The sequence below is a fragment of the Euwallacea fornicatus genome, chromosome 2 (genome assembly GCF_040115645.1).
Source record: "Euwallacea fornicatus isolate EFF26 chromosome 2, ASM4011564v1, whole genome shotgun sequence".
Classification (NCBI taxonomy): Eukaryota; Metazoa; Arthropoda; class Insecta; order Coleoptera; family Curculionidae; genus Euwallacea; species Euwallacea fornicatus.
In genome coordinates this window covers 7,574,323-7,598,286 of record NC_089542.1, presented here as the reverse complement: position 1 = coordinate 7,598,286, position 23,964 = coordinate 7,574,323, and the positions used below count along the sequence as shown (strand labels likewise).

General features: G+C 34.6%; 1 protein-coding gene across 2 annotated transcripts in view; it reads left to right on the top strand.

The window, feature by feature from the left end:
* Window positions 1–23,964, top strand: part of LOC136350228 (uncharacterized) — a 31,137-nt gene that overhangs the window by 2,863 nt on the left and 4,310 nt on the right. The window lies entirely within an intron of this gene.

The window sequence follows — 23,964 nt, the reverse complement described above, 5'->3', positions numbered from 1 at the left end:
TAAAGAGTTTAAATTAGTAGAAACAAAATTTTATTTCAAGCAAGATTTGTGCAGATCTTCGAATGCGGCAAACTACCCTATCTAATGGTGTATTACCTGTCACACAAAGCTTACAAAACCTCATAAATTCGGCGTCATTGAAAAAAAATAACGATAACGATCCACAAATAATGTTTTAACATTTTTTAAAGATCGTGTTCAAATTGAGCTCCGCCGTCGTGTATACAAGTTCTAGAGCCTCTTCGAATTTCGACAGTAATTACTTGAAGCCGCATTAAAAAAAATTATTTCATTTGTTTAAATAAAATTAAGTCTCAATATTTAGGCAAGTGTTATTCGCAGTATGTAGAACCACATTACTTGCTGGAATATCTCAGTGGGGAAAATTGTCTTGATTTTCAAATAAATTAACTTTCAAGATTATTGACGTGAATTTTTTTAGAAGAAAATAGACCCATAGTATTTCAAAATGATGATTGTCCAGGACACTTTCGAAAAATTGTAAGAGAGTACTTAAAGAACATCTTTCCTAATATGTGAATCGGTTACCAATGTCAGCAAGGTCTCCAGACTTAACTCCTATAGATTTCGATGTCGGAGGACTTGTTAAAGCATTAGTTTACGATTGAGTACTTCAATCTAGAGCACGCTGAGGAAAAATAAATTCTGCATTTCAAACAATGAAGGAAGAAGTTCGGCTTCGAATAACTCCGTCGGAATTCGAAGAAGTTTTAGAAGTTGTATACATAATGGTAGAGCTCAGTTTGAAAAAAATCTTTTAAAAATGTTAAAACATTATCTGTTGATTTTTATGGTCGTTTTTCTTAAACGACAACGAATTTATTAGATTTTGTAAACTTTATGTGACATGTGATCTATCATGAGATAGGGCACAAAATAAATAAGTTTTTACCGCATTTGAAGATCGGTACGAATCTCGATTGGAAAGAAATTTTATTTCTGATAATTTAAACTATATCATTTATTCGTTTCGTTTTAACCTCTATTTCTTTTTTTGTCCTTATAGTGTCCAGATTTTAATATTTATGGCTTATTTAGAAGATGCATACATTCACGCTACACAATAAATTTAGTTCAAACTGCTATCACTATTAAAAATAAGGTTATTAAAGCCTAAATTTCAAATTTTGTGAAATTTGCGAAAAATTACAAAAACAATCATATCTCGAAAATCGCGAGCTTTTATACAGGGTGTCCCACAAGTGTTTCATTATATTTCAGTGTGTAATAGTACATTGAAAAATAATATGACTTCCTATATAAACCATATTCCAATAATGCTTCATTAAGAAGATACAGGGTGTCAAACTTTACTTAAAAAATCTAACTTTTATTGATATATTCAAAACCGTTTGAGATATGTTAGTGAAATTTGGCATGTTTTGAGAGTTAATGTAGACGCATTTATTTATGTAAAAGGGCTATTTTTCGTTTCACCAGTGACGTGCGTACGGACACCTCTCAGCTCATTTTTAAAGAAAAACATGGTGCGCCACTGCTTTTTATCAAAATAAAAATTATTTTTAGAAGTTTAATTTCATTTAGAAGAAAAATGCTCACTTGACTCTTTTTCGTCCGACGCATCGTTTGCCAGTAAAAAATTGAATACCGTCTATATGCACGATATTCTCTAAATGGTTTTAATAATATTAAGTTTGTTTTAAATATTATTTATTTGCTATGACATTATAGAAATTGTTCAAATTGGTGGCCATTTTGTTCAATACATAATTGAGCTCGCCTGTTCATTGATACTCTGATACGTTGAAATATTCCAGGTGTGTTTTAAGTTTAACACCCTGTATCTTCTTAATGAAGCATTATTGGAATATGGTTTATATAGGGAGTCATATTATTTTTCAATGTACTATTACCCACTGAAATATAATGAAACACTTGTGGGACACCCTGTATAGGGATGAATTGGGGTGAATGGGTCCCAAATCACTTTCCCCGTTACCAAGAAAAAAATTAACTAAACCGTCTACCGAACACTCTGTATATCCTGATTGTGGTCCACGTTTAAGAATGACCTTTTTCGAAAAGTTTCAGTTTTTCGTTGGATACGTTCTCAATTAAAATCTCATTGATGATCGCTTCTGCGTTGTAAATTCTAATGAGAACATTGCGAATGCCAAGAATCAAATATTTTAATACAAATAATCAGCTATTAAAGCAAACCGGGAATCTGGACGTTTTGATTTATATGCGTTATTCGAATGCTCTGGCGCCAGTCGAGGTCTCTACAAATTTAAAATTAGGATTTTTTTTGTCAAAATACACTGGTGTGGAATATAAAAATTTCATCATTTCGCGAGAGAAAGCCACAATTTAATAGTACAAATTTGGGAAAGTTTTAACGCGGTTCTCTAAATTTTAAACAATTCAGCCTCAACACGAAACACCTTCTAATAACATGTTGTCCTGGAATTATTTTCCATGTGTTGCGCATTTAATTGCTCAAGTTCATCTCTGTCTAAAATTAACCTTTACGACTGTTTTCATTGATAAATTAAATCTGGAAGCGAACACTGGCTCCAATAACGTATATCCTTGCCGGTTCTTTGAATACATTAGTTCATTTAGAACAAAAAGTGGTCGTAAAACCCTCTAGTCCGATCAAATAAACATCGAAACCGCGAGGTCTTTTGAAATACGAGTGGATCTTGGCAAGACTTTGGAGGAAGTCTCGGCTTTGAATGTGCGGAATTTGAACTCTGTACCAAGGTTTGCAAACCCAAAATATTTCCTGCAGTTGTAAATCATTAATTTGGTTGGTTTGGGTAATTTGTTATAAATTTGCGTCTCTCGGTATTTTATATTTTGGCTCAGGGCTTTGTGCACAGATAACACCTTATATGATATTGTGAATTACGTTGATAAATTCGTTTTCGAACTGAATCAACTTGGAGATTTCGTGTCTCCCCTGAGGATTCATTAAAAATGCATTAGAAAGTGAAGACGGAAGTACCGCTAATGTTCTGCTGCCGCAACTCCAGTTTCAGTACTTAATAATGCACGGGGCCAAAATGTAGACTCCGAATTTTGATTTATTCTATTGATTCTTGTCTCTGGTAATTATCAATTTAGCTATAACAAGTCGCTATTTTCAGTATCAAAACACATCAGACAATGGTTAGGAACGCTGACTAACCACTAAACAACCTCCGTTTACATACAGTTGTGGACAAAAGTTTTGAATACTTTAAACCATCATAGTTTTATATCAAAAGAGTTGAACATTAAAAAATAAAAATCTCATACAATAACTCAAGCACATATTTAATAACATTATAAACAAAAACAAATAAGTTCATTTCTACAAATATAAAAAAATAAAAACAAGAAATTATGCTGGACAAAAGAATGGGACACTTCGTAAAATCTATTATAAATAATACAAAACTTTAAATAAACTAATATTTTGAGGTACAGTCAGCGGCAAAAGTGAGTACACACTTAAAAGTTGTACAATTTATCTCGTAGTAAAAAATATTTAAAAAACCTTATTTAAAGTTATGAATACGGTAGAATGTTCGTTCTATTGTCTTCATAATTACCACTTAAAAACATGTTTATATACAATTGGCAACAAGGTAGACTTTGGGGAATCACAGGACTCCATAAAATACGATGCAAAAATGAGTACACAGTCTGTTCATTAGAGATCAGTTAAAACTAAGTGGCATGCAGTGAAGAAGTAATCCGTACGATTTGTTAATTGTTTGGCTGTTAATACAATATGCAATAAGTAACAACATGGCAAAACGTAGTGAAAATCATAAAAGAACTGAAATATCAGAAGATTTACGCAAACTTATAGTAACATTGCGGCGAGAGGGCAAGTCTTTTCGGAAAATTGGAAATATAATGAAGAGACATTACAGAACTATAAAAAAAATTTGGGATAAGTATGAAGCTACGGGTAGTGTGCGCAATAAACCTCGTTCTGGACGTCCACGGAAATTAACACCTCTTGATATACGTGATATAACAAGGACGGTTAAAAAAAATCCTAAAATCAGTGCAGTTCAATTAGCCGGAGATATATCAGAACAGAAGGGGACTTCTATAAATGTTAGTACTATTCGGAGAGCACTCAATTCGCAAGGTTTCCATGGTCGTATACCCTGTAAAAAGCCAGCTATTAGTGCTCAAAATCGAACCCTCAGAGTGGCCTTTGCAAAAAAATACTTATCAGAACCACTAGAATTTTGGTACACGATTTTTTTTTATAGATGAAAGTAAATTTGAGATATTTGGTCAAAAAAAGAGGTCGAAAATATGGCGAACGAAAAATTCTGAGCTGGATCCCAAAAATCTCTTGAGCATCATCAAACACGGGGGTGGTTCCGTAATGGTTTGGGGTGCAATGGCAGCATCTGGTGTGGGGCAGTTGGTTTTTATTGACAAAATAATGGATAAAACAATATACAGGGTGGTCATTTAGTGCGGTCTCGGAAGATTACGGCTAAACAATTTAATATTTTGAATTTCTTTTTTTTGCGTTATATAAAACTCGATTATTGGTACTTTCTAAAATTGTTTTTGTTTTATACAGGGTGTTCTAAATAAGTGAAAAATATCAAAGTTATGTTTTTTTAAATAGGACACCCCATATATTAATATCGTTTTAGATTTCTTGAGAAAAATAAATGTAAGTTTCATTAAGGTTTACTTGTCCTAAATCTTAAGGATTTCGAAATAATTAAGTTTTTTTTAAACAAAATCATGCAATTTTAAAAACTTTGTTTTGAAGGAAGTTTAAACTGGAGTAAATCGAAATTCATACCAAACCTTAGATATGAGACGTATTTTATATCAGAATTATTAAAATTGAAATATCTCATACAGTGCGTCCAAAAAATAACATGAAAATTGCATTCTTTTTGAAAGGAAATAACTTGCTTAATTTAAATAGAACACCCATATTTTATTACTCGAAATAAGAGATAAACATATGACTAATCGAATTATTAATTTTGCTACCTTTTCTTAAATCTTATTTTTCGAAGAAAACCTGTACATTTAGGTATAGGAAGGTGTAACGATTTTTGGGCATGGGGCATGGGCATTCGTTTTTCTTGGATGTCCAGGTTTTAGACCATCTTTTATAACCCCGTAAGTGCCAAATTTTCGTTAAATATTAAAAATGGCCCCTTGGCTGATTTTTAACGTCTTTGCAACGTCTTTTTAGTTGTATCAATCATGTAACATTTGGACTATTGAATTTCGAAAATTTTCGGAAAAATACTTTTTCTTTGGCATATTTCCTATAAAATGCACCACACAACTGGACTGAATAACTGATAATGTCCCCATAAACAACAATATTACTCAGTATTCGATACTTTTGTCCAACAAAAAAATTGTTTTTAATAATTATAAAAAAAAAATATATTCCTAAGCCAAATATTGTACGGTAAATTTAGAAACATTCCTTTACCTTATCAACAAACTTTGAAGACGAAAACAAAAATGATCACCAAGAAAATACTGTTTCAAAAAATATTCCATACTTTTGTCCACAACTGTATTTGCCGTTGAGCAGCAAATGTTAAAACTCTCATTCTTGCTGTTTCTTCCGCTATGCGAGCAAGGGCTTTGTTGGATTAATGGGTCTCATCCACATGCCCGATTTTCTGTATCCCTATCTGATTTTACAACCAACACAGACGTTCCTGTAGGTTCTTGCATCGATCTTTTCTTCCACAATGTAGTCATGGTTCATGGATGTAACATTGTTTTTTACAATTTTGACCTGCCCTTTTGACAAATTAAGCAGTAACCGATGGCGGCGAAATAGGAAGACGTGACGTCACCCAAATATCTTATGTGTATACAAGGTGTTTCTGAATAAATGTTAAAAAATTCAATGGGCGAATTCTGAGCCAAATTTAAAACGAAAATATCGTATAAGGATATGGCCAAAAATGCTGCTTCGGCTTCGGTCTACAGGGTGTTAAAAACTACACTTTTTTTCGTTTTTCTTTAATTATTTGTTTATTTTTTATCGAAACTTGCTGAAAATTTGTGCATATACGCCGAATGTTTCCTATCAGCGGAAATTTTCAGTCTTTGAGTGCACATACGAGGAGATGTGGATTTATGGGTTTAAAGCTTTTATTTATCACATTTTTTTTCCGTTAATATTTTAAACCCTTTAGATAAATTTCTGAAATATGCAATTGAGTTTTCTAATTTTTTAGTCTTATTATTACTTTATTTAATATGATTTTGTTTTAATTTTATAGCTGCTGAAAACGACCCTCACCTACTAATATACACTCACTTTCACATGAAATGCACCACCCTGTAATACTAATAATTAAGTCTTGTAATTTTGGCAAAATAATGATTCATAATGGAATATCAACTGATCAGACTTTCAGTAAAAAAGAAAGAATGCTGGTGGTTTTTTTGCCATTGACCTTTTAGATTTTTTATTCAATCGTAAATAAATAAAATAATATTTACAAGGAAGTATCAGTTTATTTTGTTGTTGAACTGTGAACGAGACATCTCAAGATGCCCCCAATGAGACAGCGTCGAGATTTTTCCCACGTTTCGGATTTCGACAGAGGGCGAATTATCGGCATGAAGGAGGGTAGACTTTCTTTCTGTGAGATTGCCTGAAGAATGAATCGGGACCACACCACGATTGCTAGAATAAGATCTTCATGACCTGAAGAAAGAGTTCAGCAACATTGTCCAGTTGGAAGTCTTCCCCGTAGCAGCAATGCACGTGAAGATCGACTTCTTGGACGGATGGCCATTGGTGATCGATTTCAAACAACAATGTCCGTTGCAATAGATTGGATGGGAGTTCTAAATCGTCGGGTGTTGATGGCAACAGTTTACAGAAGAATTTCGTCTTTTGGCCTGCATTCATATCGCCCAAATCTACGACTGCCACTAACCGCCCAACACCAAGCTTCCAGATTGGTCTGGTGTCAAGAACGAGTTGATTGGAGTCATAAGTGGAACAATATCGTCTTCAGTGACGAGTCGCGATTTTATTTATGGATCAATGATGGTCGTAGAAGAGTCAGACGGTACCGAGGTGAAAGAAGAAATTTGCAATTTTGTGAAAGGCGCCACACAGCTTTAACACCTGGTGTTATGGTCTGGGGTGCGATATGTGTTGGTCGAAGATCTTCTCTTGTATTCATTCCAAGCACCCTAAACGCACGTCGCTACATTAACAATGTTTTGAGGCCAGTATTAGTACCCTTAATACAAACTTTACCAAATGGCATTTTCCAACAGGATAATACAAGACCACATAGTGCGAACATTACTCGACAATACCTGAAGAAGCACAATTGGAAATACTGCCTTGGCCTGCACGGTCACCGGACCTATCGCCCATCGAACATCTTTGGGACATGATGAGTCGCCGTCTTCGAAATTTGCCGAGGCCTCCAAACAATGTGGATGACCTACGACATCATCTTGAGGTAGCATGGAATGAAATACCCCAGGAGAATATTGATCATTTGTTGCTAAAGCATGCCGCGAAGAGTACGTGCTTGCATTGCCGTGCGAGGCGATGTCACTCATTATTAATTTTTTAATTAACAAATGTTGTATCTTTTCACTGAAAGACTGATCATTTGATACTCCATTATGAAGCATTATTTTGCCAAAATTACAAGACTTAATTATTAGTATTACTGGGTGGTGCATTTCATGTGAAAGTGAGTATAAATGATTTTATTCTTCTTCTTATAGACTGTCATACTTTATGGAAAGTTCCTGGTGTATTGCATATTATCTCACAAAACTCAACAATACGATTTCTAAGATGTTCTGTATCTGGTATTGGTGTGGAGTAAACCAAAGTTTTAAAAAAAGTTTTTTAACGCCCTGTAGATCAAAGCCGAAGCATTTTTAGACATATCTTTATATGAAATTTTTATCTTAAATTTTGGCTCAGGATTCATCCCTTAAATTTTTTGCCATGTATTTAGAGACATCCTGTATATTCGATCAACAATGTTTAAAAAGTGGGTGTAACAAGAAATTGCAAGATTTTGGCTGAAATAATTCCACTAAATTGGTCTTACTTTTTGAAGAGGATGGCCGCCATGCATTAGGACCTTTGAGACATCACTTGGGTACCAGAGATGCGTCGTGTGTCAGCACAATCGCTGCCTATATGAAACGCGATCACCTTTGATTTCGCCCGTTTAGATTAATGCCCAATTTGTTAAAAAAAAGCGGGCAAAATGTAAACCACAATGCTGAATCCAATTCTTCTAGATCATTGACGGCATCAATGCATGACGCATTTTTGGCTAATGATCTAAACCGACCCGATTATAGGGAACATTGCGATGAGTATTTTTTGCATAGAAATACCAAGACACACATGAGCCGTTTGGGCTCCAGAGTAATTTTGCCCCAAAATATGTTTTTTTCATTGACACTAAAGCACATCGATAGTTCTACAGGGTGTCTCTAAAAGGTCTGTACAAAATTCTACCACAGATTTCTGAGGTCAAAACATGACGACTTAATCCAATTTACCTTAGTCCAAAAGTGGACGGTTTTCGAAATACAGGACGTCAAAGTGAAAACAAAAAAAAGCAAAAAAATTCATTTCTTGGTTGGTAATGCTATCAGCTAAGAAATCAGAATCCGTTTACATTTTCGATGCACAATGTAGAGGGCGTTGTCAGCGCTCGATGAACCCTCTTTAAAAGGGCATAACTTTTTCATCACCCGGTATAAAATTTATTTATGACTAAACTTGTGTTTTCCTACATTTTTTAAGGAAAAAAGGTCTCTTGTTAAAAATCTCTACGAGGCTTCCTTCTTGAGATATTTGAAGCTTAAAGTTCGCTGCATGTCTTGAACAATAATTTTAATGTACTACATTAAAAGAATGATCGAAGATGGATAGGTAGAAGGAAATGATGCTCCGGTACCATGGCCACCGCGCTCACCAGATTTAACTCCGATGGATTATTTTTTATGGGGGACTCTAAAGTACATGGTATACTTCACTGCCATAAATAGTGAAGAGGAACTATGGGGACGAATTCAAAATGCAGTAAACATTTTAAAGAACGACGAAGAATTGATGAATAGAGTACATTTTAATTTCTTGCGTCGGATTAATCTTTGTATGCAAATCAATGGTGGTCATTTCGAACATCTACTAAAAGTATAATTTTTTCATGTTTATGTTTGGCATCTATGTTTTGAAGTAATTTGTAATCTATTTTTAAGTTTTGAGTTTTTTCGGTCCAACTGTAAGAATAGATATGTAGTACATTAAAATTATTGTTCAAGACGTGCAGCGAACTTTAAGCTTCAAATATCTCAAGAAGGAAGCCTCGTAGAGATTTTTAACAAGAGACCTTTTTTCCTTAAAAAATGTAGGAAAACACAAGTTTAGTCATAAATAAATTTTATACCGGGTGATGAAAAAGTTATGCCCTTTTAAAGAGGGTTCATCGAGCGCTGACAACGCCCTCTACATTGTGCATCGAAAATGTAAACGGATTCTGATTTCTTAGCTGATAGCATTACCAACCAAGAAATGAATTTTTTTGCTTTTTTTTGTTTTCACTTTGACGTCCTGTATTTCGAAAACCGTCCACTTTTGGACTAAGGTAAATTGGGTTAAATCGTCATGTTTTGACCTCAGAAATCTATGGTAGAATTTTGTACAGACCTTTTAGAGACACCTTGTATAATTTCTATTAATGAAGACGTTTACCAAAATGTTCCTATGCAGATACAGGATAAAATGTGGCTCCAACATGACAGTTCACTTACATATTTTGCCCGTACTGTGCAGAATTGTTTAAACCAATATTTTTATTGATGATGAATCGGAAAAGGTAGAGCTATCAAGTGGTCAGCGCGAAATCCTGATTTAAGGCTGTTGGATTTTTTCTTCTGGGGTTAGATCAAGTTGTTGGTGTATGAATCTCCTCCTAGAGCCACCCATGAGGAACTGCTGGGAAGAGTGACGACAATTTCTCTTTTCGTATATTAAAATTCGCCCATCTTACAACGGGTGTGCGATTTAAAAAGAACTAATTTACGTAACCTGGGGGTCGTTATCTTAAACCTTTATTATAATTTTTCTTGTGTTATTCTCAATAAAAATTAATTAAATGCCAACGTCTTTTGGTATCAACGAGCTGACATTATGTTTTTGAACAAAAATGGCTTTGGCTTTGGAGTCAAAACGGCTCGTTTTTTTGCTAGGGGCTTCTATGCAAAAATTATTCACCGCAATGTTTTCCATAACTTCTTTAAAATTACCATAACCTTTTTGGAACAACCCGTACTTGTATGGACATGTATAGTCGTCACAATATAGAAGTCCATGGTTATTCTCATCAATTTTCGGTTTTTTAGCATAAAAAAAGAACTCTCCAAGACAATTAAATGGAGTGATAGAAATTTGCCTTCTGCTCAATGGCGACAATAATCGCTATAAGGCATGTTCCAGTTTTATGATGTTTTAAGGTGTTCAGATTTGTTTGTTGACCGCTCATTGATGACTGATGTCTGTCCTATGCACATAATTCGCTAAGTTTAGGCTTTAATTAGTGGTCGAATCATAAATTTGCCAAAAGATCTTTGGAATTTGCATGCCAGATATTTCCAGTAAATATCTGTTAGCTTAAGCTGCGTAAGCTTATTAATTACCAAAAAATGTGCAAGTTAAATTTAAATGAGAAAACAAGTCTATAAAGTAACGTTAATGGTGATGTGCCATATTTGGCCCCCATTGAGATTTTCAAATGTTTAAAAACAGATCTACTTTTAATGTCGGATTAAAGCAACCACACTGAGTCTGATTCTACAGAACCACGTGAGGATGAGAGTACATTTTTTTTTTTACCAAATGATGTCACACTGGGCACTCAGTGCGGCAATATGCCCGATTTTTTTGTGAGCGTTTGATGCGTCGAATTGGCATCTTTTATCTTTAATGGAATGAGGAAAGAACATTTACCAATTTGAGGTACGAGGCCCGTACCAATCACTGGCTGAAATCGGCTCTTGATTTATTATGACGTTTAGTAACGCACTTTACTCTAAACAAACGCAGGTAGCTGGTACTTCCCGTATTGCCGCGCCGAGTGCGCAATGGTGCCTCAACCAATTTGGGTCACGCTGCTCTAATAATCATTAGATCGCTGGACGCCATCAAAACTTCTCTTTTACGGATTATGGTAAACGATATAAAGTGGTTTAATCAGGCTGACCAGCAACTTACTCACACTTGTTGAAAAATCTAATATCATTCGGGATCTTATGGCATCGAAAATCTTGAGTGTATTTAGGCATATACTCGTATACAGAGTGACCATCTCTGGCAACCAACCAAGGGGATCTCGGTAACCATAAAACATACTATAGATGGATCAAGTCAAGTCAAAGTTGCGCGTCTTTAAGTTTAAGAATATGCCGTTTTAAAATTAAAAAAAAAATCGAAAGTGCTCTAAAAAAATCAACTTTGGATAATGTTTTTCTAAAATAAAAAAAAATCTCAACATTTTCGCGAGCTAATTTACAATGAATGACACTTTACCACTGCGACTTTTTCGCTTCTATGGGGTGCGGCATGTAAATCTAGTGTTTTTGATATAGTCAGAGAATCATTAGTTTTTTGATATACAGGGTGTTTCCTAAGTACGGTACATAACTTCGGGAGCGTATTCTACAGCTAAAATAAAGGTAATTTTGTTATGTAAACTATATCCCAAAAATGCTTCGTTGAGGAAATACAGGGTGTGAAAATGTCTTTAAAAAATTACAATTTTTTAAATATTTCCGAAACTACTTGAGACATTTTAATGAAATTTTGCAAGGTTTGAGAGTTAGTAACGGTACGTATTTTACTCTAAAAACAGTGGCTGCTGTGTAACCAGTGGCGTGCGGGCATGATAATTGCTGGATATTTTAAAGGAAAAATGTGATACGTCACTGTTCTTTTCCAATATTTTGTTCTTTTTTTAATGATGTGTTTGATTTGGAAGAAAAAAGGTCTCGTGACTTTTTTTCGTAGGATGCACCATTTCCGAGTAAATAAATAAAAAACATTTTTTCATTCTTTTATATTATTCTTAAGAGAAGAAATACTTATATGAAGATATAAATTTTTTTGTTGTGTACTTGCCTGTTTGGTAGTGAAATTGTCGGCATTTTACTAGTCACCAATACCGTTTATTTACCCGTGCGTGAGACATTAAATTTCAGACAATAAAATTTTCACACCCTGTATTTCCGCAACGAAGCATTTTTAGAATATAGTTTATATAATAAAATTTGTTTTTTTATTATTATGACAATATGGTCGAAAACATGGCATTTTATAGTTATGAACAGAAAATTACATCTACCGTGTGCTGTCCACTCCAGTGGACTCAACGTTGAAAACGTTTCAGTAGGCCTCCGTTGCTTTTAATGATTTGATGTAGAATTGTTTCTTTTAATTTTTCCAATGTACGAGACTTAATCTTGTAGACACAGACCTTCAGGTAACCTCATAAAAAGAAATCACATAAGGATAGGTCAGGCGAGCGAGGAGGCCACAAAATGTCCCCAAATCTAAAGTGCAGTCTGAGACTCGCCACTCCTAACAAAACAATTGCAAACTAATATTCGATGTTCTAACGTCCACGATGGCTTCATGGTGACAATTTAAAGATAATAATAAAATGCTATGATAAAAAGAATGAAATGCCTGTTGAAGCACAGCCATTATAACATTCATTATAACCGTTGAGTAGTACTTGTTCTAAAACCGCCTGCTTTTCGCCGCACCTTGTACAAAGTGTCGATGTTATATTTGAAATCCGACGTTTCGATTTTCGAGAACCATCATCAACTTTGTTTTTTCTTATGAAGGCCATATTGAAAATTAGTAATTTTGGATAATTTTTTTTTTCTAATTGCGATGATGTTATCTACATCATGTTAAGATCGAGTGTTACAGTTTGCTGGAAATATTAAAAATCCTATTTTTGCAAAATAGTGCCTTGGAAAGCAATATAAGAAACGAGCTATAAGGAAAATGATGATAAGTGCTGGAATATCGCGTTGCTTTCAAAGTCTTTTTTTCTTATTTTGGTGCTGAAAATTGTGATTGGTTTCTCTCGCAGCTCATTGAAAATTATTGAAGTCGTTGGGTACAGATTTATACGCAAATTGCTTTCGCGGGCCATATTGCCGCACTGAACGTTTTTTCCTTTTACATGTGTTTCTGGTTGGGCTTGACAAAACTTTTATCCTTATTAATCTCTAAGTGATAATGTCTTGATGATGACGTAGTGAATCCGAGTGGAGTTCCACTGATCCTGAGTTTGGTTAACAGTTCAGTCAGTAAGTCGAAATAAATGCATTAATATTTGTCGCGACATCAGAACGTAGAACCGGAGATTTGAATCAACTGCTTGAGCTGGTCCTGAGAAATCGAAATCAAATTATGTCCTCGACGTAATCGTTTCCAATGGAAATCGTGTTTGCCGGTTCTGATATTTCATGAAAAGACGCTCATTGCAATTCAGCAAGAAGATATCGAGATCAGGCACATCGTGGCAGTATTAGATCAATTACGATTTATAGAATCACTATTGTATTCTTCAAAACTTGCTCTTTTAGGAACTGTGCTAATGTATTCAATATAAAGTAATTCGGTTAGAGTTGTCGGCAATTTGTACTCACTCGTTGAACATTTGCTCATCTTTAACTGGGTTTAGTTGAGTTTCTTCCTATGTTCCCGTCGAAATTTCCTGTATTGGATACTATTGGACATGGTAGAGTGGTCGCCTCATAAATAAGAACAGTCTTTGAAATATACCAACCTTATAAAAAATCGGGAAAATAAAAAAAAATTCTATCACATAAGTTTTATATTAAATAATATTTATTTTTATCAACATTCTTAACATTTCCAATGAGGATTTAAGTTGACATGACAAATAAACAAAAATCCTCTGAACAAATAAATAAGAACGATTCCATTGAAATGAAATTTTAACCATAAAATAACCTGAAACTACAATGATATTTATTTGAGTGTTCTTTATTCTGAATGAGTTCATAACACCGTTGCGGTAGAGTCAATTAACTTCTGGTATCGTTTTCGAGGTATGGCATACTAAATTTGCTAAATTTCTTCGTAAAGTTGAATAAGATTTGTTAAATTTTTATCCTTTAGTGCCTGTTTTACATCCCACTACAAATTCTCAATTGGGTTCAAGTCGGGAGTGCAAGCAGGCCACTTTATTACGTCAAATTGATTTTCTACTAACCGCCGTTTTACAATTTTTGCTGGATGCGTCTGGTCATTATCGTGCAGAAACTAGCAGGAAGAGTATTTTCTGCATGTGGAAGCATAATATTCTTAAGAATATCCCGATATTAGTGTATGTTCAAGATATCATCAATTTTAGTAATGGGTCCAACTCCGTGTCCAGACATACACTCCCACAGTTTAATATTGCCGCCACCATGGTTGATGGTCATTGTAGTGTACTTTGGGTTAAATTCTGTGTAACGAGGTCTTCTCACATTAACTCGACCATGGGAAGCGAATCTGTTACTTTTTATTTCGTCCGACCATACCACATGTTTCCATTGAGAACTTGATTATCCAATATGAAGTTTTGCAAATTCCAACCATACAGTTTTATTTTTTTTATGTTATGAGTTTTCTTCTGGAAACTTTTTCAAACAAACTTTCGTATTCTTGTTGAAATTGTGAGCGTTTCTTGACCGAACAACTCTTTTTGCAGTTGAATAGACGTTAATTTTGGATCTTTTTTCGATAGAATAAATAAATTTTCATCAAATAGGGCTGTTGTTTTTCTTTTCCTTTGTTCTCTTATAGGATTTTCAAAAGTTTTATGGGCATTAAAATGTTGCATTTGCGACCATGGTTTTGGAAAAATCTAAATGATCTTTTGATAACTCCATCACTTTTTCACTAAAGACAAAATCGATTTGTGCAAACCTGGAGTACAATAATTCTTTCTACCTATTTTATGTTCTATTAAGGTATTTATTATTATACAACAGCACAAACTCATTGACAAATCATTCCTTTGAAAACGATCTTATTTATTTGTCTAAAGGATTTTTTTTCATTTGTTGCTTCGGTGTAAGCATTGATATAAAAAAATCATGTTGCTCAAAAATAGATGTTTTTTATTATAAAAATACCTGATCACACAAATATGTTTATTATTTTTGTTTTAAAGAAGTTTTACCACTTTACAAAGCGCTTCTACTTACAACCACTCAAAAAAGTGTCCGTACAGCCGGAAAAAAATTTTGTAAACCGTAACTTTTGACTGATTTTGTTCAAATTTTGTATAATGAAAATTCAAACCGAAACTCAATTTGCGTAATTGAGCAACTTTTGAAAATTTAACTTTTAGAGTGCTTTCCAGCGTTTAAAAAAAACTCCGTTTTGAAAACTTCTTGTGCGGTGGAAATTTTTCAATGTGGTTTTAATATTCTTGCAGAGAGGATTTTTCTTCATATATCCTGAAAATTTGATCAAAATCGAACAACAAATAAGGGAGTTGCAGCTTTTTAAAGTCGTCAAAAATGTCAAAGTTACGTCATTTTGCGCGAAAATCGCCACTCTTTGGCGTTTTTCGGTGAAAGTCAAATTTCTCGTGTAAAGTCCAGTGTACCCCTTTGTGACGTCACCCTACTAGGAGAGTATTCGGTACCTTGAAGAGAATTTCATTTCTTTTTTCGGTTTTTCCTATGGAGTGATTTATTTAATTTTCTTTAATTTTTTCAACTAATTATATGACTATTTTTAATTACCTTATAATGTTTAAACAGAAAATATTTTTGTGGATCTCCCTATTATTACCGTCATTATTATTTTTTCAATTCGTATATGCTAAATCTCAGAATTTTGTTATACTGATCAAATATAAATTCAAACACAGAAATTTTACTTTTTTGATTATTTACCAGGTCTGTAAATATGAAACCAGAATCTTTTAATAAAAAGTATAACTTAGCTGCGCAATAATTATAAAAAATATTTTATTCGAAATATTTCCCATCGTTACACATACATTTTTCCCATCTCTCTGGCAATTTGTGGATGCCATGCCAAAAGAACTGTTCTTTTGAGGCAAACAGTTCATCGAGTCATTTTTGAACTGTTTCGTAAGAGGTGAAGTGCTGTTCTGCAAGAGCGTGTCCCATCGACGCAAATAAGTGATAATCGAATGGTGTTAAGTCGGGTGAATAAGCCGCATGCGATAGTACTTCCCAATGAAACGCCCCAATCGTTTCCTTCACCAGTTTTGCAGTGTGTGATGGTGCATTATCGTGAAGCAATATCACCTTGTGATGCCGTTCTTGATATTCTGGTCGTCTTTCACGCAAAGCTCGATGCAAGTCCATCATTTGTTGTCGGTAACGTTCAGTATTAACTGTTTCTCCAGGTTTTAGCAGTTCATAATAAATTACCCCTTTTTGATCCCACCAAACACAGAGCATTGTTTTCCGTCCATATCGATTTGGTCTTGCTGACGATGCTGATGGTTCGCCTGGAGTTACCCATGATTTTTTACGTTTGGGATTCTCAAAATAGATCCATTTTTCGTCACCAGTCACAATTCGATGAAGAAATGACTTTCTGCAATACCTGGTAAGCAACAATTGGCAAGTGGTTTTTCGATTTTCTTGCCGTCTTTCATTGAGTTCATGTGGAACTCATTTTCCTATCTTCTGAATTTTTCCCATAGCTTTCAAACGAATGGAAATGGCTTCTCGTGTCACATTTAATTGGTTCGCTGATTGTTGTTGCGTTTGAGTATCGTCCTCATCTAACAAAGCTTGCAACTCGCCGTCTTCAAACTTCTTCGGTGGTTTTCCACGCTCTTCGTTGTTGACGTCAAAATTGCCACTTTTGAATTTTTTAAACCATTCACAGCACTGTGATTTTCCGAGGGGATGTTCACCGTAAGCTTCAACAAGCATGCGATGTGAATCTGCAGCCGTTTTTTTCAAGTGTTAACAGAAAATCAATGCTGTCCGCAAATCGTAATTTGTAGGCACAAAATTCGACATACTCAAAGCTATTGCAAACTGTACTGCAGTATTGAACCTGTATTGTTATGATTTGAAAATCATTCTCAGATGTAAATAAGAGATATAGTACCCTAATAACACGATATACCCACCTATAGTGAATCCCAAAATTATTTGGACGCGCTCTTTTTACAGATTTCACGAGTCCTAATTAAACATATTAGTTATTTTTTAATTTTTTTTATGTTAGAAATGTCTCTATCAACCATCTATTTAGGGGTCTGCATAAAAAAAGAATGCGAAATCATAATAGTTTATATTGAAATTTCAAGAAATAATCTAGAGAACCATTAAACGGGTCACAAAAATATTCGGACGGTAATAACTAACATTATATAATATACAGGGTGTCCCACAAGTGTTTCATTATATTTCAGTGGGTAATAGTACATTGAAAAATAATATGACTCCCTATATAAACCATATTCCAATAATGCTTCATTAAGAAGATACAGGGTGTTAAACTTTACTTAAAAAATCTAACTTTTATTGATATATTCAAAACCGTTTGAGATATGTAAGTGAAATTTGGCATGTTTTGAGAGTTAATGTAGACGCATTTATTTATGCAAAAGGGCTATTTTTCGTTTCTCCAGTGGCGTGCGTACGGACACCTCTCAGCACATTTTTAAAGAAAAACATGGTGCGCCACTGCTTTTTATCAAAATAAAAATTATTTTTAGAAGTTTAATTTCATTTAGAAGAGAAACGCTCACTTGACTCTTTTTCGTCCGACGCATCGTTTGCCAGTAAAAAATTGAATACCGTCTACATGCACAAATAGTATGCATATCCGCAAGTTCAATCAAACAGGCAAGCTACAACATCGCAGACGTTCAGGCCACCCATTTTCAGCGAGGACTGTTGAGCTTGAAGAAGCTGCTCTTCTACAAGTGGAGGTAAATCCTTCCACCAGTATCCGGGCTATTGCACATAATACGAATACTGCACGATCCACAATTTGGCGTATTCTACGCAAAGAACAACTTTTTTCATACCATCTTCAAAAAGTACAAACTTTAAGCCCAGAGGACTACCCATATCGACGACGTTTTTGCCGATGGTGGTTACAGAAGCATTTATGGCAACAGAATTTTGGTGGACAAGTTCTCTTTTCGGACGAGGCATGCTTTACGCGAGAAGGCCTTTTTAATAGCCATAATAGTGATATATGGAAAATGGACAACCCTCGTGCTATTGCTTTTCGCAATAATCAACGGTAATTTTCCATAAACATTTGGGTCGGAATTTTAGGTGATAACATAATTGGTCCTTATCTGCCCCCACCTCGTCTAACTAGCCATATTTACGAACAATTTTTAAGAAATATTTCACCAGTACTTTTGGAGGATGTGTCACTGAATGTTAGACAAAGAATGTGGTTCCAACACGATGGAGCACCTGCGAATTTTTCCCTGCTTGCTCGGCAACATCTTGATCAGGTTTTTTCTAATCACTGGATTGGCCGAGGCGGACCAGTAAATTGGCCGGCGCGATCCCCTGATCTAAACCCTCTGGATTTCTTTTTTTGGGGTCATGTAAAAAGTTTAGTATATGAAAGACCTATTGACAGTGAAGAGGAGTTGCTAGCAAGAGCGTCGGTCGCCTGCACACAAATTCAAAACACACCTGGAATATTTCAACGTATCAGAGTATCAATGAACAGGCGAGCTCAATTATGTATTGAACAAAATGGCCACCAATTTGAACAATTTCTATAATGTCATAGCAAATAAATAATATTTAAAACAAACTTAATATTATTAAAACCATTTAGAGAATATCGTGCATATAGACGGTATTCAATTTTTTACTGGCAAACGATACGTCGGACGAAAAAGAGTCAAGTGAGCATTTTTCTTCTAAATGAAATTAAACTTCTAAAAATAATTTTTATTTTGATAAAAAGCAGTGGCGCACCATGTTTTTCTTTAAAAATGTGCTGAGAGGTGTCCGTACGCACGCCACTGGAGAAACGAAAAATAGCCCTTTTGCATAAATAAATGCGTCTACATTAACTCTCAAAACATGCCAAATTTCACTTACATATCTCAAACGGTTTTGAATATATCAATAAAAGTTAGATTTTTTAAGTAAAGTTTAACACCCTGTATCTTCTTAATGAAGCATTATTGGAATATGGTTTATATAGGGAGTCATATTATTTTTCAATGTACTATTACCCACTGAAATATAATGAAACACTTGTGGGACACCCTGTATAATTGATTTAAAGATATATAATTAACCTAATTAATTAATTTAATATTTTGTATGGCCACCTTTCGCTTCAACTACACTTTTCAAACGTTTAGGCATAGAAGATGCAATTTTTTCTTAAATAATTTAAATTAATTTTATTCCATTCTTCTCACAACCTGGTTTTTAATATTGTTTTTGATGTAATTTCACGTTTTCCAAGTTGTTTTTCCAAATAATGTCGTACATTGTCTATCGGGTTTAAATCTGGAGATTGGGGAGGGGTTTTAAGGACTTTAGGACAATTATGGAACAGCTATTCACGAACAATATGAGCGGTATGTTTTGGATCATTGTCTTGGTAAAGCTTGAACGAATTTAATATGCCCATGTTTTCTGCACTTTTCCGTAAATTTTCTCTTAGAATATATTTTTTTTTTTATTTATTTTTTTTTTTATTAAGATTATAGTGCCTCAACTACTTAGGTTATTGGCACTCAACATACATTTGACAACATACGGTTTACAGAACGTTTTAGTACATGTACATTTCGAGCAGGCATAAAAACTACATTTTAGATGGAGTCAAAAAGATCGATTGACTTCAGGAATTCTAAGGTTGCTCTCTGATCCACTGTGGAGTGCAAGTTCTTGTGCAGTTCATCTTTAATCTGAAAAGTGGTCCTATTGGCACTATACACTGGACACTTTGTGACTATATGGTCGACTGTCAGCAAGACATTGCACCTGTCACATTTTGGTGGGGGTGTCCTTTCCATTAGATGACCATGAGTTAGTCTTGTATGTCCTATCCTCAGTCTTCTTATGGCCACAGTGCACTTTCTATTTAGTTGGAGTTGTTTAAAAGGGGGCAGAGATGGTTCAATTCGTGACAGTTTCGTGTTGGATAGGTTCCAGAGGTTTTGCCACTTACCCTCAGTAGATACTGTGAAATGTTTGCTTACATCCTTCGGTAGGTAAAAATGTTGCTCTATGACCCGTGAGCGGGCCGCATTTCCCGCACTCGAGTCCGCTAATTCGTTACCTGCTATTCCGATGTGTGATGGGATCCATACCAAGTGGATCTTGCAGTGGTTGGTGGATAAGGTGTGGATGTCGTCTTGGATGTTTTGAATTAGTGGATTAGAGCTGTAAGGGTCCTTGATTGCTTGTAATGCGCCTAGTGAGTCCGAACAGATAGCAAATGTTTTGTTGTCACCATTCATAACTTTCATTGCTCTATAGATTGCGAACAATTCACCAGTATAGATGCCACACATTTCCGGAAGACTAGAGCTTGCCACCAGGTCTCGCGCGCTCGTGACTGCTCATCCCACGCCCTCCTTAGACTTAGAAGCATCCGTGTAGAGTATACTGTCCGGTGCAAATGAGTCAATGATTTGTTGGAAAGAACGGATGAGAAGGATAGCTGGCGAGTCTCGTTTGCTGTATTGATGAAGGGATAAGTCCGACGGTATCCTACTCCATGGAGGTGTGGATGTCACATAGTGATTGAAGTTTGGATAGAAGTCGATATCCTTTAGCAATCTTGCTAGGACGTGAGAAATGGGAGAAGGAGATTTCGATGTAGTTTCCAGGCCCTGCAGACCGTTGAACAATTGAGCAACAGGACTTCTTTGGTCTGCCATCTTTCGAGTGAAGTAATTCAGTAACAGTAGTTCTCTTCTCAATTTAAGAGGCATCTCATGTGCCTCGAAAGCCAGTGAATCGGTTGGACTGGATTTGAAAGCACCTAAGGCCAGTCTCATTGCAGTATTTTGTATTGTATTTAAGGACTTTAAGTTTGTTTCGCTAGCGGATGCGTATACTATACTGCCGTAGTCCAATTTGGAACGGATAAGGGCTCTATAAATTCGAAGCAGCATCGTTTCGTTTGAACCCCAGTGTTGATTTGCTAGAACTTTGATTATGTTCATCCGGTTGATGCAATTCGCTTTAGTCTTTAATATGTGCTTTTTCCACGTCAATTTGTTGTCAAAGGTGAGTCTTAGGAAGAGATGCTCTTAGAATATTTAAATATGCATTTTTGTCCATAATACCATCAATGAAAACTAATTCACCAACTCCTAGTGATGATATACACTCCCAAACCAAAACTGAACCTCCTCCGTGTTTTACTGTAGGACAAAGGTGTTGTCTCTGTAGTTCTGCATTTGCTTTCCTCCATACCATTTGACGTCCGTCTGAGCCAAAAATATTAAATTTTGTTTCATCACAAAAAATTACATCATTCCAATAATTGACTGGTTTGGAAATGAATTCTTTAGCAAAATTGATTCGTACTTTTACATTTTTACTGCTAAGCCACGGTTTTTTCTGCACACCCTTCCGTGATATCCATGGCTTCTGATAGACCGACGAATGGTTTCAGTACTATTTTATTGGAAAGATTTTCCAATAGGGTCTTCAATTTGGAGCACTAACTTTAGGGTTTTTCTTAATGGTCCTCATTATGAAGCGGTTGTCCCTGTCATTTAACAATTTTGGTCGACCTGTTAGTTTTTTTGGAAGTATTCTAACTTCATTTTTATAACGTTTTACAATGTCTCCAACTGTGCTCTTACTTAATTGGAGCATTTCCCCAATCTTTTTATAGGAATTACCTTTTTCGTAATGAAATATTACTAATTGCCTTTTATCAAAACTAACATTACTTTTGTTTGGTACCCGACCCATGATGGATATTGTTTCTAATTTTACTCTGCGATATCTGTATTTAGCAAGCAACAAATGCATGCAAATGCGTAAGAATTCTTTTTTTGCTATGAATCATTTTGTTGTGTGTGTCGTCCGAATATTTTTGTGATCCGTTTAATGGTTCTCTAGATTTTTTCTTGAAATTTCAATATAAACTATTACGATTTCGCATTATTTTTTTATGCAGACCCCTAAATAGATGGTTGATAGAGACATTTCTAACATAAAAAAAATAAAAAAATAACTAATATGTTTAATTAGGACTCGTGAAATCTGTAAAAAGAGCGCGTCCGAATATTTTTGGGATTTACTGTATATTGACCACTAGGGATATTTGGAGGCAAATTCCGGTTTCATATTTACAGACCTGGTAAATTATCCGATTTGTAATTTGTTCCAAGCAGAATTTTCATTAATTTTCTGCTTTTCTTTCTTATGTCATTAATGTTCCTTTTCTAACTCCACTAATCTACCTTATTAAATAGAACATCCAGGAATTGAATTATTGCTAAATAAAACTAGCAAATTATTGCTTATACGATAGCCGCTTCCATTTCCATTGTTTCGTGTCACATTCGTAATGTTAATATGGTTTTTCCGTTTATTGAGTGCAATAACAAATCCTATCAATATATGCAAAATTATGCATTAATGGTTCCCATTAATGTATGATTTTGTAATTTGTTTTTGAAGGTTATTGCGGTCATGACTGCTTGCATCCGACCAATCACAACTATGCCTAGCATATATTGTTATCTGTCACATGCGAAAGGTCTCAATGTTTGGCATAGTAGTTTTCAATCTCAGAATCAAATGAAAATGTTCACAGTAAGCAGAGTTTTAAATTTTAAGTTGAAATGTTATAATTTTTAATTTTTCGATGGAAAAATGTTATCTAACATGTATATTAATGATCCTTTAATTACCTTAACTTTGTTAGCTGATTAATCTTAATCTCTATTATTAATACATTATTTAATTAACGCATTCATTAATTTAACTCTCAGGACGGAAATCCTGAAAACTATTAGGAATGGAGAGGCAATAAAATAGGGGCAAAATTGTACAATAGAAATTGAAGCAAATTTTCGTATAGAGTTATAGAACGTAGCAAATCGCCAAGTTAAACAACGTGCATGATTTTAATTATAAATGGCTAATAGAATAAGTTAAAAATAGCTTTTATTAAGTCCGCTCTAGTAAATGACAGTTGATATGGTATTCGAAAAGCGAAAAAAATATTTTTTTTTCGATTTTTCAATTTTTCATTTGCTTTATCTCGCTATTTATCAAAAATATATTAACCCATTAGCGCCCAAATTATTTTGTCGTGAAAAAATGTCCTGCTTTCTTCACGAATTAGTCTTTCAGCATCATATTTGAAAATTCATCTTGAAATGTATCTTCTTTTTCAGCGGTTTTTTTAAAAAAAGGTGATCTATACAGGGTGTTTCTAAATTATGGTGCCAAATTGATATAGAAGGTAGATTACATCATTTTATGCCAGAAATTCTATATAAATGTGTGTCCAAAAATGCTTAATAAAAAAGATACAGGGCGTTTTATGATAGTTTGGAAAAACATATTTTTATTATTTTTTTCCAAAGGGCTTTTGTGATTTTATTGAAAGTTGGTACACAAGATGTGGCCGACGGGTGCAACAACTATTGATGAGTACATTATTTTTAGTTGCTATGGTAACCAAATAACATTAGTGGCCTAGAAATTTTTTCCATAAATTTTTTTTGTGTGTGGACAAAATGCATATTTGATCAGATTTTCTTAGAGTTTGTTTAAAAATACACAAAAAAGGTACTCTGGTTTAAAACCGATAACGTACTCAGTTTTCGAGAAAAATGATTAAGTATGAGACACTGCAAACTGCTCATTTTATTTATTATTTTCTGTTGGCAAAGGCAGTGGTTT